Source organism: Mobula hypostoma, chromosome X1 (genome assembly GCF_963921235.1).
Source record: "Mobula hypostoma chromosome X1, sMobHyp1.1, whole genome shotgun sequence".
Classification (NCBI taxonomy): Eukaryota; Metazoa; Chordata; class Chondrichthyes; order Myliobatiformes; family Myliobatidae; genus Mobula; species Mobula hypostoma.
In genome coordinates this window covers 42,030,276-42,045,164 of record NC_086128.1, presented here as the reverse complement: position 1 = coordinate 42,045,164, position 14,889 = coordinate 42,030,276, and the positions used below count along the sequence as shown (strand labels likewise).

The following is a 14,889-nucleotide window of genomic DNA, read 5'->3' as shown; positions in this document are numbered from 1 at the left end:
GGAAGCTTGTGAACAGTAATAGTCTGAAAATATTCTGTAGAAAACAAAGTTGTATACATTTTGGATTTCTTTGGAAACTATATCATTGTGCTTAATAATTAATGACACACTCAAAAATACAAGATGGAGAAGTATCTTAACAGTAGGAATGGGGAGATCCTTAGATAAAGTGTGAGGAGAAGATTTGTCATCCACTCTTTTATACAGTCATTATTTCACACTGGGAATACAAAGCAGATTATTCTAAGCTTGAAATGTCATGTTATTGACCTGAAATATTACCTCTGTTTCGCTCACTAAAGATGTTGATTGGTCTGTTGAGTTTTTTTCTGTTTTATTTCAGAAATTTCAGCACCTGTGTTATTTTGGTATTGGATGTTACATTCATGGCTGCATGTGCAGAACATGTACTATGAAGTTATTGCAGGTGCTCTCCATTTAAACATCTCTATATGTTACACCGCTGTGAATTCAATGGAATTGAGTGCTGGGAGATCAGTATAACTGGTGGGTGATAGCTTTGCATACATTTGTCACTTATACTCAAAAACAAATTTAACTCCTATAATTTGAAAAGAATTTTTTTGCAAATTAAAATTTTGTTTGGAATGATGCACTTTTTGATGCCAAACAAGGCTAGATTTTCCTAGCTGTCACGGGCAAAACGACCAGTGGAAATGGAGCTATACTGTTGCCAATCATTTACTTACAATAACTTGGCTGCATCTGAATCCTTCGGTGAGAAGAAAAATTTGTAAACACTACAGTTTTATAAAATAGATGTCTGGATCCTCCTGCAGTGCTAAATAATGAACATTCAAAGGAACGTCATCAAATTAATCTCAAGTGTCAGCTGAAAATTAATTTGGTTCTAACATTACTATTTTTAAAAAATGAACCAAATAATATCTTGGAATTATCACAAGAATGTCACATGAAAATGATCTACTCTGTGGCCACTTTATTAGGTACACCTGTACACCTACTTGTTAATGCAAATATCTAATCAGCCAATCATGTAGCAACAACTCAATGCATAAAAGCATGCAGACATGGCTAGGGGGTTCAATTGATGTTCAGACCGAGCATCAAAATGGGGAAGAAATGTACTTTAAGTGACTTTGATCATGGAATGATTGTTGGTGCCAGATGGGGTGGTTTGAATATTTCTGAAACTGCTGATCTCCTGGGATTTGCATGCACAATAGTCTCTAGAGTTTTCAGAGAATGGTGCAAAAAACATCCAGTGGATGGCAGTTCTGCGGGCAAAAGCACCTTGTTAATGGGAGAGGTCAGAGGAGATTTGCCAGACAGGTTCAAGCTGACAGGAAGGCCAAAGTGACACAAATAACCACACGTTACAACAGTGGTGTGCAGAAGAGCATTGTGGAATGCACAACACATTAACAACAACACACATCAAAGTTGCTGGTGAACGCAGCAGGCCAAGCAGCATCTGTAGGAAGAAGTACAGTCGACGTTTCAGGCCGAGACCCTTCGTCAGGACTAACTGAAGGAAGAGTGAGTAAGGGATTTGAAAGTTGGAGGGGGAGGGGGAGATCCAAAATGATAGGAGAAGACAGGAGGGGGAGGGATGGAGCCAAGAGCTGGACAGGTGATTGGCAAAAGGGATATGAGAGGATCATGGGACAGGAGGCCCAGGGAGAAAGACAAGGGGGGGGGTACCCAGAGGATGGGCAAGAGGTATATTCAGAGGGACAGAGGGAGAAAAAGGAGAGTGAGAGAAAGAATGTGTGCATAAAAATGAGTAACAGATGGGGTACGAGGGGAGGTGGGGCCTTAGCGGAAGTTAGAGAAGTCGATGTTCATGCCATCAGGTTGGAGGCTACCCAGATGGAATATAAGGTGTTGTTCCTCCAACCTGAGTGTGGCTTCATCTTTACAGTAGAGGAGGCCGTGGATAGACATGTCAGAATGGGAATGGGATGTGGAATTAAAATGTGTGGCCACTGGGAGATCCTGCTTTCTTTGGCGGACAGAGCGTAGATGTTCAGCAAAGCGGTCTCCCAGTCTGCGTCGGGTCTCGCCAATATATAAAAGGCCACATCGGGAGCACCGGACGCAGTATATCACCCCAGTCGACTCACAGGTGAAGTGTTGCCTCACCTGGAAGGACTGTTTGGGGCCCTGAATGGTGGTAAGGGAGGAAGTGTAAGGGCATGTGTAGCACTTGTTCCGCTTACACGGATAAGTGCCAGGAGGGAGATCAGTGGGGAGGGATGGGGGGGACGAATGGACAAGGGAGTCGCGTAGGGAGCGATCCCTGCGGAAAGGAGAGAGCGGGGGGAGGGAAAGATGTGTTTAGTGGTGGGATCCCGTTGGAGGTTTCGGAAGTTACGGTGAATAATATGTTGGACCCGGAGGCTGGTGGGGTGGTAGGTGAGGAGCAGGGGAACCCTATTCCTAGTGGGGTGGCGGGAGGATGGAGTGAGAGCAGATGTACGTGAAATGGGGAAGATGCGTTTAAGAGCAGAGTTGATAGTGGAGAAAGGGAAGCCCCTTTCTTTAAAAAAGGAAGACATCTCCCTCGTCCTAGAATGAAAAGCCTCATCCTGAGAGCAGATGCGGCGGAGACGGAGGAATTGCGAGAAGGGGATGGCGTTTTTGCAAGAGACAGGGTGAGAAGAGGAATAGTCCAGATAGCTGTGAGAGTCAGTAGGCTTATAGTAGACATCAGTGGATAAGCTGTCTCCAGAGACAGAGACAGAAAGATCTAGAAAGGGGAGGGAGGTGTCGGAAATGGACCAGGTAAACTTGAGGGCAGGGTGAAAGTTGGAGGCAAAGTTAATAAAGTCAACGAGTTCTGCATGTGTGCAGAAAGCAGCGCCAATGCAGTCATCGATGTAGCGAAGGAAAAGTGGGGGACAGATACCAGAATAGGCACGGAACATAGATTGTTCCACAAACCCAACAAAAAGGCAGGCATAGCTCGGACCCATACAGGTGCCCATAGCTACACCTTTAGTTTGGAGGAAATGGGAGGAGCAAAAGGAGAAATTATTAAGAGTAAGGACTAATTCCGCTAGACGGAGCAGAGTGGTGGTAGAGGGGAACTGATTAGGTCCAGAATCCAAAAAGAAGCGTAGAGCTTTGAGACCTTCCTGATGGGGGATGGAAGTATATAAGGACTGGACATCCATGGTGAAAATAAAGCGGTGGGGGCCAGGGAACTTAAAATCATCGAAAAGTTTAAGAGCGTGAGAAGTGTCACGAACATAGGTCGGAAGGGATTGAACAAGGGGTGATAAAACAGTGTTGAGGTATGCAGAAATGAGTTCGGTGGGGCAGGAGCAAGCTGAGACAATGCTGAGACATTAACAACATCAGTGAGCTACAGCAGCAGAAGACCATAAACATACGAAAATGCAGCCAGTAGCCAGTTTATTAGCACCTCCTGTACAAAGTGGTCACTGGGTGTACTTAACTACATGTTGTAGTAATTTTGTGCCTAGGATCCTAGTGGAGTACCAGCTAGTTACTGGCATGTTGATGGTTGGAAATATACCGTTGGCTCTTACGCAATGACCTAATGAAGATTCCATTCGATCAGCACTTATGATTTTGGTTTTGCAATTTCTAACAATGATTTCAGCTTGATTTAATGCTTGAGACCTACAAATGTAGATAAACATGTGCTAATCTTCAAGAGATGGATTCAGTCACTCAACACAGAATGTTTATTACCATTTCACTCATCTTCTTCTTCTTAGGCAGTCCCTCAGGAGACGAATTGCTTCCATTCCAGTTTTCTGAATTCTGAGGTATCAAATAAGGCCAATGTGGGAACGGCAGACTTTTCCACAGAATGGACAGGAAGTACCTGATGGAGTAGACATATGAGTACTTTGTGGGGTTCTGTGCAACTTCTGTCACTTACAAAGAGCTTCTGTGATTTCCTAATGCATGGTTCTGAATTTGCAACATCACTCTAAATGGTCCTTCTGCACTCTTAGTGGTCATGGGCCAGTGATTTCCAAATATAACTGGAGATGCTGCACTTCTTTAAGGAAGCTTTGAGCACATGGTTGAATTTCTCTTTGTTTGCTTGGTTACTCTTTCTGGGAGAGAGCTTAGAACAGAGTGTCTATTTCACGTCTTTAGTGCAGTTGAACAATGTAGTCAGAACTGCTTGGCTGATTGAGAGTAACTAGGGCCTGGTGCTGTGCATGTTTGCCTGCATTTCATCAGCTGTATTTGGTAAGTGATGTCAGAAATACAAAGTCAAGAGATTAACAAAAATGGTGACTTCATGAACATCGAAATGCCAGGTTTGAAAACCTCTGATAAAAATGTAATAATTGGTATTTTTGTGAAATCTTACATCTAGTGACTATAAAACTGTCAATAAATTGCCAAAACAGATTAATTATTAATTATTTTTTTGTTTGTACTCAATATTGAATGTCTGTATTTTTCAATGGTACCATTTAATTGAAGACCTGAAGTTCCTCTGAATTTGGCCTAAACCTTTGACAGAAATATTACATCAAGACCTGGAAAATAACTGGAACACAGATTTCCTGTAATGTTTAATAGCTGTTAGCATTGAAATGCTTGCTAACAGCAGGAGGAAGCAAAATATAAAACAAAGTTAAGGCACAGAACAAATGAAACTTCATTTATGACATTTACACTGACTATCAAAGGTAAATGTTTTACCAATGCATTCAAATGAGTGGATTAAATGATAACATATTTTGCTCTAACCTTTATTTGCTCACATGACACTTCATTGATCTATTAGTTCATTATCTCATTTTATTTATCTTATAAACTCACATTATAAAGCAGAAATAAAACCTGATGTTCTGTCTCCCATGTATTGCTGCAGGAGCTGACTCACTCATTTCAGAGCTGCGCTAGTTTGATGCCATTTCTTATTTTGTACGACATTGATATCATTCATTACAGTACTTGAATGCTCATTCCGCTCTGGGGGATTAGAGCATTTATTTTTTTTACAGTGATTTGGACTATGTTGCGTCAGGAATGACATTCATTGGTCACTCTTCAGATAGCCATGTTTCAGCAGTACATTGAGACTCCTTATTTACATTTGATACTTTGACTCTTATGCTACCACATCTTTCCCCACTAAATCTCTCCTGCAAAACTGCTTCAATACCATTTTTGAACCCACTAGTCTCGCTGCCCTGATTTCTGGCGCCTTCCTGGTCCTCTAGGCCTACACAGGTTTGCCCAACTATGTATTTAATCACTTCCTCAAAACCCTAATCTTCAGCCTTGATTCTTACAGAAAGTCTTCCAAATCTCTCCCTTGGTCATTGACCTTCCTTCGTGTTTCAACCCATCAACTACAGCCTTAGAGTCTTTCTCTCCCCTAACCCCCAGACCCCATACAGTCGTTGTTGAATTTAAGAGGTCCTTTAAGAGACTCTTAGATAGGTACATGGAGTTTAGGAAAATAGAGGGCTATGCTGTCGGGAAATTCTAGGCAGTTGCTATAGGTTACATGGTCGGCACAACATTGTGAGCCAAAGAGTCTGTAATGTGCTATAGATTTCTATGATTGCCCTGGGCTTAAGAGACCAGAGTTGGAGTATGGTCAGAAAATCACTGGCTTGCCCAGGATTTTGGCATTGTGTGACAATCTGAATGTGGTAGCACATGGAGAAAAAACAACAGTTTGGCAACAAACTAGCAGCACTCTCCAGCAAGTTATGTACAATGAACAGGAAAGAGCGACATAAGAGATTGCAGATGCTGGAAACTGGAGCAACAACTTGCTGGAGGAATTCAGCAGATCAAGGAGCATCTGTGGCATTAACGGATGATGGTGGGATGTTGACATTTTGGGCCTGTACGCTCTGGAGTTTAGAAGAATGAGGGGAAATCCCACTGAAATTTATTGAATATGGAAAGGGCTAGATAGAGTGGATGTGGAGAGGATGTTTCTTATATTGGGGGAGTCAAGGACCAGAGGGCACAGCCTCAGGCTATAAGGATCTCCCTTTAGAACAGAGATAAGGAGGAATTTCTTTAGCCAGAGGGTTGGAAATCTGTGGAATTCATTGCCACAGGCAGCTGTGGAGGTCAAGTCTTTGGGTATATTTAATTTGGAGGTTGATAGGTTCTTGATTAGTAAGGGTGTCAAAGGTTATGTGGAGAAGGTAGGAGAATGGGGGTTAATAAATCAGCCATGATTGAATGGTGGAGCCAACTCAATGGGCTGAATGGCTTAATTCTGGACTGTGAATGGAAAGGTGAGATGGCAGAATAAAAAGGAGGGGGGTGGTGAGACAGGGGCCCAAGATGATTGTGGAACAGAAGAGGGGTGAAAGATGATGGGTAGGTTGTGCAAGGTAGGGGAGGACAGAGAGACTGGATTTAGGAGACAGCAGCAGGTGGATAATAGATGGAGGCAGACAGAGAGAAAAATGAGAGGCAGGTTGAGAGAAGTGGGGGAGTGGGGGAGTGGAGGATGAAATTTGGAGAAGGTTGTTTGTAATAAAATTGGAAATATGAGGAAATTCAAAATTGTTATTTTCATATAACATTAATATGATATGAATAAACTCTCCCCAAATGTCCTCATTACATTGTCTGGACAAAGAATATTCACATTTTAGTCATCTCTTCCTGAGTCAAATATTAGGTGGTCAGGCCAATTTCCCTCTAGCTAACTTTGAAAATGTGCCTGACTTTACTGTAAGAGTTTTGATATTTACAATTCTCACAACAAAAATACAATGGCTGCTGAAAATATGAAGTCGAACAATATGTTGAAAGAACAGTGACCTGAAAAACCAGGAAGAATCTGTGGAGAGAAAATCAAAGTAAATGTTTCTAGGCATTGACTTTGCATCAGAACCCAAAGTTATAATGAAAACCTGGAGCTTGGAAAGACAACCCGAGTTACTGAATGCTCCCATTAACCCCATTGACCAGATTACCTCCACAGCTATGGCAACTCTGTGCTCACCCTTTTAAAGAGATGTCCTTTGTCCTATCCATTTTTCCCTCACCTTTTCTACAGTTTAAAACAAACTTATTTCCCTCTTGCACAATTATGACAAAATGTCTTTTATCTTAAATGTTAACTCTGTTTCCACATCTTTCCACAGATGTTATCTGACCTGCTCAGTGTTTTCAGCATTTCCTGTTTTTATTTCAGACTTCCAGCATCTGCACTTCTTTGATATTTATTTAGAATTTTTAGAAAGTAGCTAACAGTAATTGCAATACTGACAATATAAATGAACTTTTAACTCTGTCATTGGAGGTTATTATTTTGGTTCTTCTCACTTGTTTTTTTGCGCAGAGGCCAATGAAAACCTATTTCCAAAACAGATGTTTGAAAGTGAATTTGATTTTATCATTGTTGATATTAACCAAGCATCACGGTGGGACCTGATTATGACGCTATTGGTCTTTATTTGCTTGCTTTGTTAAAAAAATTGAAGAATAAATGCTTCAAAGATTTTCTGAATTGCTGGTTGTACTGTGGAGTCCCATCCACAGATTAATGGAATCAGATTTCACCAACTTTAGAGTATTTCAGATCCCAATAAAATAAAATATGCATACAAAATAAAGTAGCTGATCTTGGAATGGAGAGTTAGAAATTGACAGGTATGACATTATGGGCATCACAAAGTTCAAAGTTCGAAGTAAATTTATTATCTAAGTATATACTGTATATGTCACCATATACAACCTTGAGATTCATTTTTCTGTGGGCGTGCTCAGCAAGTCTGTAGAATACTATCTATAACAGTGTCATTGAAAGAACAACCAGAGTGCAGAAGACAACAAACAGTGCAAATGCAAATATAAATAAAAGTAATAAATAATGAGAACATGAGATAACAAGGTAAAGAGTCCTTAAAGTGAGATCTTTGGTTGTGAGAACATCTCAATGGATGAGCAATGAATGTAGCTATCCCCCTTGACAAAAGAGCCTGATGGTTGTGGGTTAGTAACTGTTCTTGAACCTGGTGGTGTGAGTCCTGAGGCTCTTGTACCTTCTTTCTGATGTCAGCAGCGAGAAGAGAGCATGACCATTGGTGGTGGGGATCTCTGGTTCCCTCCGACAGTGTTTCATGTAGATGTGCTCAATGGTTGGGAGGGTTTTACCCATGATGCACTGGGTCAAATCCACTACCTTTTGTAGGTTTTTCTGTTCAAAGGCATTGGTGTTTCCATACCAGTCCATGACGCAGCCAGCCTATACACTCTCCACTACACATCTATAGAAGTTTGTCAAAGTTTTAGATGTCAAGCCAAATCTCTGCAGACTCCTAGGGAAGTAGAGGTGCTGCCGAGCTTTATTCACAACTATGCTTATGTGCTGGGTCCAGAACAGATCCTCTGAAATAGTAGCACCTAGGAATTTAAAGTTGATAACCCTCTCCACCTCTGATCCTCCGATGAGGACTGGTTCATGGACCTCTGGTTTCCCTCTCCCGAAGTTCCTTGGTCTTGCTGATATTGAGTGAGAGGTTGTTGTTGTGATGTCACTCACCCAATTTTTCAATCTTCCTCCTGTAAGCTGATTCATCACCACCTTTGATTCGGCCCACAACGGTGGTGTCATCAGGAGACTAATATGGTATTGGAGCTGTATTTAGTCACGCAGTCATAGGCGTAAAGCGAGTGGAATTGGGGCTAAGCTCACAGCCCTGTGGTGCACCAGTACTGATGGAGATTGTGGAGGAGATGTTGTTGCCAATCCGAAGACTGGGGTCTACAAGTGAGAAAATCCAGGATCCAATTGCACAAGGAGGTATTGAGGCCCAGAGTCATGGTTGAAAGATCTCAGCTGGGATTTTAACATCCAAGGATACATGTCGAATCAAATGGACAGGCAGGTGGGCAGAAGGCATGGGGTGGCTTTGCTGGCAAAAAATGAAATCAAATCATTGGAAGGAAATGACATAGTGGGTTGAATTGAGAAACTACAAAAGTAAAAAGAAGCTGATGTGAGTTATATACGGGCCTCCGCACAGTAGCCAGGATGTGGAGTACAAATCACAACATGAGATAGAAAAAACCATGAAAAAAGGGCAACGTTGTGATGGTCATGAGTGATTTCAATATACAGGTAGATTGGGAAAATCAGGTTGGTGCTAGATCCCAAGGGAAGAAGTTTGTACAGTGTCTACAAGATGGCTTTTTAGAGCAGCTCATGGTTGAGCCTGCTAAGAAAAAGGCAATTTTGGATTGGGTGTTGCTTAATAAAGATTTAATTAGGGAGCCTAAGATAAAGGAACTTAGAGGCAATGACCATAATGTATTAGAATTCACCTTGCAACTTGAGAAGGAGAAGCTAAAATCGGATGTGTCGATATTACAGTTGAGTAAAGTTCACAACAGAGACATGAAAGAAGAGCTGGCCAAAGTTGATTGGAAGGGGTCACTAGCAGGTATGACAGCAGAGCAGCAATGGCTAGAGTTTCTAGGAGTAAATTGAAAGTCGCAGGATTCGTTCAGCCTAAAGTAGAAGCATTCTAAAGGGAGGATGAGGCAACTGTGGCTGACAAAGGAAGTCAAAGGCTGCATAAAAGCAAAAGAGAGGGCATATAATATAGCAAAAATCAATAGGAAGCTCGAGGACTTGGAAACTTTTAAAAACCAGCAGATGGCAACTAAAAAAAGTAATAAGAAGGGAAAAGATGTAAGCTAGTCAATAGTCTAAAAGAGGATACCAAAAGTTTTCTTAGATATATAGAGTAAAAGAGAGTCGAAAGTGGATAACAGACCACTGGAAAATGACGTGATGGAGAACAAATAATGGCAGACAAATTGAATAAGTATTTTCCATTAGACTTCACTCTGGAAGATACCAGTAGTATGTCAGAGATTTGAAAGTGTTAGGGGGCAGAGGTGAATGTCACTATTACTATGTACAAGTTGCTTGGGAAGCTGAAAGGTTTGAAGGTAGATAAGTCACTCGGATCAGATGGACTACACCCCAGGGTTCTGAAAGAGAATGCTGAAGAGATTGTGGAATTGTTAGTACTGATCTTTCAAAAACACTAGATTCGACAATGGTTCCGGAAGACTAAAAGATTGCAAATGTCATTCTACTCTTTCAGAAGGGAGGGAGGCAAAGGCAGGAAAATTATTGACAGTTATCCTGACTTCAATGGTTGGCACGATGTTACAGTCCATTATTAAAGATGAGGCTCCTGGGTACTTGTAACTACATGATAAAATAGGCCAAAGTCAGCATGATTTCCTTAAGGGGAAACATTTTCTGACAAGTCTGTTGGAATTCTTTGAGGAAGTAACAGGCCGGATAGACAAAAGAGAGTCAGTAGATATTATTGATTTGGATATTCAGCAGGCCATTGGCAAGGAGACGCAAATGAGGCTGCTAAACAAGATAAGAGCCTGTGGTTTAACTGACAGATACTAACATAGAGAGAAGATTGGATGACTGGCAAGAGGCAAAGAAGGGAAATAAAAGGGGCCTTTTCTGGCTGGCTGCTGGTGACTAGTGGTGTTCCACAGGGGTCAGTGTTGGTTCTGCTACTTTTCGCATTAAATGTTCATGGTCTCAATGATGGAATCGATGGCTTTGTGACTAAGTTTGCAGATGATACAAGAATAGGTGGAGGGGCAGGTAGTGTTGAGGAAGCAAGGAGTCTGCAGAAGGACTTAGACAGATTAGGAGAATGGGCAAGGAAGTGGAAGATAGTTGGGAAGTGTATGGCCATGCATTTTGGCAGAAGGAATACAGTTGTAGACTCTTTTCTAAATGGGGAGCAAATTTTGAAATTGGAAGTGCAAAAGGGTCTTGGGAGTCCTGGTGCAGGATTCCTTAAAGGTTAACTTGCAGGTTGAGTCAGTAATAAGGGAGCCAAGTGCAATGTTTGCATTTATTTCCAGAGGACTAGAATATAAAAGCAGGGATGTAATGCTGAGGCTTTATACGGCATTGTCCAACCACATTTGGAGTACTGTGAGCAGTTTTGAGCCCTATATCTTAGAAAGGATGTGCTGGAATTGGAGAGGGTCCAGAGGAGGCTCATGAGAATGATCCCAGGAATGAAGGAGTGGACATGTAGAGGACATTTTCAATCGTGGGAGAGTTGAGGATTCGTAACTACAATAAACTCTTTTAGTCAGGTTTCTTACCAACTTTCTCTGTTATCTTTACAGATTCGCATATATAGATATCAAGATATCTCTGCTCATCTACACTTTGCAAAACCAAGCTATTTATAGTTTATGTATCCATTTAATTATAATCAATGAGCTCCTGTTGACAATGTAATGTACTGCTTGTCTCTGTCCCTACGTAACTGGCATATTAAAATATAATTAAACATTACAGTTTCAAATTCTGTGAACTATAGGATGAGAACTTAAATATTGGAATTCAATGTAGTATGGGGGAAGTTTATTAATTAAGAACTGATTTGGATACGGATATCTGAATTTGAGATGGTCAGATCAAGTGTCTACTGCTTCACTGCTGATCTTAAAATTGTGTCCTCTATAAATGTCTTAACAACAAAAGATTATATGAAATATCAATTGACATTGCATTCATATTTTGGTGTAGTATACAATTATACCTTTAGAGATGTCAGTTTGGGGGGGGGGGAACCATCTATACTTGATCTCTTACGTTAAAACAGAACTACCGAAAACAGTGAACTGATGCTGTTGTGATTACTGGAACAACTTAAGCATCACAAATTTGTGCAAATAATTCAGGCTCCATCGAGTCTAGTCATTTTAAAGTTCTTCCATTACCTTTAGTCAGTTGTTCAAATGACTTTGGGGATTTTATTTGCTTTAGCATCCAGATTTGCCAAATGCTTGTTTGTGACATTTGTATATTGTTACTGGCCATTAGGATAGCTCTGTGTCAATAAAGCAATGACATTTATATGCACTAATATTGACACTTTTGATGAAAAGATTGAGCCTATAATGGCAAGATGATTTTGAAACATGAAATAACACACAGATAATAAAAACTATGATTAAGGAAAAGTTTGATAGTGTCCTGGTTATATGATCTATCAATAACTGTTTATTTTCAGGAGGATTATAGGCTTTGAGCAAATGACTGAGTGACTGCAAGAAAACACAAGCTGTGGGATTTTTACCCATGAATTCTCCGGAAGGTGGAAGTCTCAATCTTCCTACAGCTGTCTAGGGAGAGAGAAAGTAGATGCATCTTGCCTGGATGTCTAGACTGGATGGAGACGCAATGTGAGAAGGAGGAGTGGGACGGGAGCGCAATCATGGGACGGTGAAACCGAAGCTCTCCTTGCACAAACCTAATTTGTTAATGGCAGTGTGGTTATGGCAAAGACTTGGGTGAACACAGGGTGCCAAGTTGTTTTTTTTTCAATTGAACACAACAGTGAACCATAATGGCGAGGCTTGATTATGAGAATAAGTAAATGCATAAACCTCTGCCCTCTCCCATCTTCCCCTCCCCTCATTCTCCTCTGCCCTCTGTCCCTCCCTTCCCTCTCCCATCTTCCCTCTCCTCTCCTTCTCCTCTTCTCACTTTCCCCTCTTCCCTCCTTCCCCTCAATTGGTTCACCTATCACCTGCCAGCTTGAATTCCTTCCTCCCCCACCTCCTTCTTATTCTGGCTTCTTACCCCATGCTTTCCATTTCTGATGAAAGTTCTCACCCCTGAAACATTAACTGTTTATTCCCCTCCATAGATGCTGCCTGACCTGCGAGTTCCTCCAGCATTTTGTGTTTAATGCCTCATACTTGCTCAAGATTACCAGCACCTGCAGGATCTCTTGCATTGTTAGTAGTGTACTGCCTCTTTACATTTGACCTGCCTAGGTGTAACACCTCACATTTGGCCAGGTTAAACTCCACCTGTCATTTCTCTGCCCATTTCTGCATTGATCTATATCCCATTGTATTCTTTGCCAGTCTTCTCTGCTATCAACACCGCCAATCTTTGTATCATCTGCAAACTTACTAACCAACCTACTGCATTTTCATCCAGGCCATTTATATATCACAAACAGCAGAGGTCCCAGCACAGATCCCCACAGAACTCCACTAATCACAGAACTCCAGCGAGAATAACTCCCTTCAGTCATTATCCCCTGTCTCAAATGGCCAATTCTCCATGGATTCCATGCATTTTAATCTTCTGGATAAGCATCCCATGAGGGAACTTGTCAAAAACCTTAGTAAAATTCATGCAGACAACATCCATACCTCTACCTTCATCATCACCCTCATAACCTCGTTAAAAAAACTCAATCAATTTGATAAGGTCCTGATTTTATAGAGGAGTATAAAATCAAGAGGGTAATGTGTACTGTCTTTTTCCCAGAGCTGGTATATCAAGAAGTAGAAGTACCCTGGGGGCTTATTTTTTCACCGAGAAGATGGAACAAGATGCCTGAGGAAGCTTTTGAGACAGGTACATTAACAACATTTAGGGATGCTTGGTATGTGATATGTGATATGATATTGATATGTGGGTAGGAAAGGTTAGGGTGAGATGTCAAAATGTGAGCAAGTGTCATGCTTGGATGGGGCATCTTGGCTGTCATGGACCACTGGGCCGAAGGGCCTGTTTCCATGCTGTATTACTCTCTATGGGAAAAAAAATCACTTGTATATTGTTGCTGAAAAGAGGTAAGCATAGAAACATAGAGACATAGAAAACCTACAGCACAAGACAGGCCCTTTGGCCCACGATGCTGTGCCGAACATGTACTTACTTTAGAAATTACCTAGGGTTACCTATAGCCCTCTATTTTTCTAAGCTCCGTGTACCTATCCAGGAGTCTCCTAAAAGACCCTATTGTATCCGCCTCCACCACCATCACCGGCAGCCCATTCCACACACTCACCACTCTCTGCATAAAAAACTTATCCCTGACATCTCCTCTGTACCTACTTCCAAGCGCCTTAAAACTGTGCCCTCTTGTGTTAGCTATTTCAGCCCTGGGGAAAAGCCTCTGACTATCCACACGATCAATGCTTCTCATCATATTATACACCTTTATCAGGTCACCTCTCATCCTCCGTCACTCCAAGGAGAAAAGGCCGAGCTCACTCAACCTATTCTCATAAGGCATTCTCCCAAATCCAGGCAACATCCTTGTAAATCTCCTCTGCACCCTTTCTAAGGTTTCAACATCCTTCCTGTAGTGAGGTGACCAGAATTGAGCACAGTCCTCCAAGTGGGGTCTGACCAGGGTCCTATAAAGCTGTAACATTACTTCTTGGCTCTTAAACTCAATCCCACGGTTGATGAAGGCCAGTGCACTGTATGCCTTCTTAACCACACAGTCAACCTGTGCAGCAGCTTTGAGTATCCTATGGACTCTGACCCCAAGATCCCTCTGATCCCCCACACCGCCTAGAGTCTTACAATTAATACTATATTCTGCCATCATATTAGACCTACCAAATGAACCACCTCACACTTATCTGGGTTGAACTCCATCTGCCACTTCTCAGCAGTTTTGCATCCTATCAATGTCCTGCTGTAACCTCTGATAGCCTTTCACACTATCCACAACACCCCCAACCTTTGCGTTACCAGAAAATTTACTAACCCATCCCTCCACTTCCTCATCCAGGTCATTTATAAAAATCACAAAGAGAAGGGGTCCCAGAACAAATCCCTGAGGCACATCACTGGTCACTGACCTCCATGCAGAATATGATCCATCTACACCAACTCTTTGCCTTCTATGGGCAAGCTAATTCTGGATCCACAAAGCAAGGTCTGTTTGGATCCCATGCCTCATTACTTTCTCAATAAGCCTTGCATGGGGTACCTTATCAAATGCCTTGCTGAAATCCATATACACTACATCTACTGCTCTTCCTTCATCAATGTGTTTAGTCACATCCTCAAACAATTCAATCAGGCTCATAAGGCATGACCTG

At 41.7% G+C, this 14,889-nt stretch overlaps 1 long non-coding RNA gene across 4 annotated transcripts in view; it reads left to right on the top strand.

The window, feature by feature from the left end:
* Nucleotides 1–14,889, top strand: part of LOC134340545 (uncharacterized) — a 56,285-nt gene that overhangs the window by 24,910 nt on the left and 16,486 nt on the right. Inside the window, exons 1-4 of one of the 4 annotated variants that reach the window (XR_010016581.1) lie at nucleotides 344–507; nucleotides 12,042–12,213; nucleotides 12,681–12,771; nucleotides 13,316–13,405. This is a non-coding gene — a long non-coding RNA (uncharacterized LOC134340545). Of the gene's footprint in view, nucleotides 1–343; nucleotides 508–12,041; nucleotides 12,214–12,680; nucleotides 12,772–13,315; nucleotides 13,406–14,889 lie in introns of those variants that run through there. The other 3 variants (XR_010016582.1, XR_010016579.1, XR_010016580.1) reach the window with 3 other exon arrangements.